This window comes from Coloeus monedula (assembly GCF_965178545.1).
Source record: "Coloeus monedula genome assembly, chromosome: 4".
Classification (NCBI taxonomy): domain Eukaryota; kingdom Metazoa; phylum Chordata; class Aves; order Passeriformes; family Corvidae; genus Coloeus; species Coloeus monedula.
Window position 1 is genome coordinate 50883010 of NC_138784.1, and position 2500 is coordinate 50885509.

At 35.7% G+C, this 2500-nt stretch overlaps 1 protein-coding gene across 1 annotated transcript in view; it reads left to right on the forward strand.

Annotated features, from left to right (window-relative positions):
- Positions 1 to 2500, forward strand: part of FOXP2 (forkhead box P2) — a gene marked incomplete at its 3' end in the record, with an annotated part of 394472 nt that overhangs the window by 332349 nt on the left and 59623 nt on the right. The window lies entirely within an intron of this gene.

A 2500-nucleotide genomic window follows, 5' to 3' on the forward strand; every position in this document is an offset into this window, starting at 1 on the left:
TAGGATTGCATAACAAGTCATCTTCATGGCAGAGTTAGGAGTTCAGTGTCTTTGAGGATGCCATGTAACAAATAGGTTGCAGTCATAAATCATGTTTCACTTTGTCACTTCAATTTTTCGTGAGAAGTTTAACCAAGAACTTTGCGGTATTTGTGGCCCACTCAAAGGAACCACCCTATCTCTTCATTGGGTCATTCTACATGAACTGATTTTAGATGCATTGAGAGATTTCTATGAAAAAGAGTGAGAGATTGCCTTTGCTACATTTTTGTAAAATCAGATTAGAAATTTTGGAAAACACAGACACTAAATCAACAAAATATACCTAATGCATATAATTGGCCATAAAATAGCAGGTTTCAGATAGTCTTCCAACCCAGATAGCACAGTAGCACTATGCCAGTAAGAAATAAAGTACAGTCTGGTGTATCACTGAAGGCTGTGAAATGTACCAATTTATATTACCTAATGACAATTAGAGAAATCTCTTTGCTTAATGTGTTCTGCTAATGTAAATCTCAAGCAGTTTTCAAAATGCCTTATCCTTTATCTGTGGGAAAGAATGTATGTATCAGGTATGATACACACGTAAGGATCATCACATAAAATTCTTTTAAAGGCAATATTATCTATAAAAATCTATATTTTTACTAATGATCTTGACTGCCAGTTTTTTTCATGCTTCTATCATCTTGAAAAACAGGAACTGTTGAAAATTACAGGAAAAACAAATTTTTTGAGAAAAGCTGTTAGAACATAATGCAAAGCAGGTATCTCTCCAAGTATAGAGCGTGTATGCAGTTAGGGAGATTCAGAGCAGATCCTAAAACTCTAACAAAAATATGCCTGGTGAAGGGGAATCTGTATTTCAGACTAAGGAACAGAGGACTCTCATGGTACCATGAGTGTTGCTAAACTTAGTCTTACAGGCTGGAGTCTTCAGCACAGAGTATGAATAAATGAGTGCCAGTTACAATTAGATTGACTTTCACTCAGTTTAGATCAAAATACTCATATTTTGGTACATATTTTAAAAAGTAAGCATGTAAGCGTTAGGACAGTTCTTACAGGGTTTAAAGGTTAAAGGTAATGGTTTAATTGGGAAAGTGTCCATCTTCCTCTCTGCCTTCTCATATCTGTGGGACATGTAGTAGTTGAACAGCATCACTGAGATATAACTGTTACAAGGAGACAAATTCAGATCTCAAGTAAACAGAGGAAATTCTTGGTGACTTCTGAGGGAATTGAATAGTGACTCCAGCCAGTTAATTTTGTTCTTTGCTCCTGCCTCCCAAAGTTGTAAAAACTTGTTTGTCTTGCCTTTAGGACTTGGTAAACTTAAAATAAAAATTATTGTATAGAGGTGTGGTGTTTCCAGTGCTACAAAACTCGATGTTACAAAGTGTAACAAGAATTAATCCTCTGAAAGTTAGGTGTCAACTAAAAAGTGAGCATGCACTCCATGGAGAGAGACAGGCCCATTCCGAATGTGGGCTTAGTTCCATGTTAAAATAAATGCCTAAACTAAATCAGATAAACTTTGCTCAGGATTTCTTTATTCTGTTGATTATGGAAGAAGTGCAGGGATAGATGAGCTTAAATTCCTCTCCGCAAGTTTCTGAGTGGAAATCTGGTTTGTCTTTTTCATTTGTATTTTAGAGTAAAACCTTCAGAATTTTTATTCTTAAAATTCATTTGATGTTTGCAAAAAGATTATCAGACTTTTTGGTAAAGGCCGGTGTGTTTACTTTCAGACTCTTAATTAGTAAGTGTTTTAAAACCATAGTTTACGCTGTGATGAATTGTGTAGAAAGTGGTATTCTGTGTAATATTATATGAGGTAATTTCTTCTAATAGTAAATTTCAGCAGACTTGTGTTTCTTTTTTCCTCTGTTTCATTTATATAAAGTCTTTTGGGATAGGTTCAAGTAATAGAAACATTAGAAGAGTTTTTCCTCTTAAAATTGGCTCGTGATTTAATTTATTAATAATAATATTATTTTTGCTGATTTACAGAAGACTGGAATGTCCCACAACATCTCACAAAGCAGTATTTATATGCCAGCTTGCTATTATATACAGAAAAAAACATTTGAATTTTGCTGGACAAGCGAGTGGCTGCTTTTTCATGAGTGGAAAGCCTGGCTTGCTGACAGCTGTTTGACCGTGCCCGGGTTAGCTGGAGCAATGGTGTCACATTGTGTGCCTGCTACAGTGCTCAAGAAATACCTCAGGCTCTTTCTTAGGACTTTTCTCTCCTACCTACTGAGTGAAACATGTTTGCTGTATCTTTCCAACTCACACATATATTCCTGAGAACATGTCTGCATGTGGGTGTTCATGCATTTGCAGACACTTGATCTCAGTGTATAGCAAGTGGAAAATAAAGCCATTTCCAAACCAGCACCTACTCAAAAATGCATTACTAGAGTTTAGTGGAAAAACTAATAATCTAATGCCAAGGTTTCCCAACTTACGGTTTTCAGTTAGGAATGCTGAG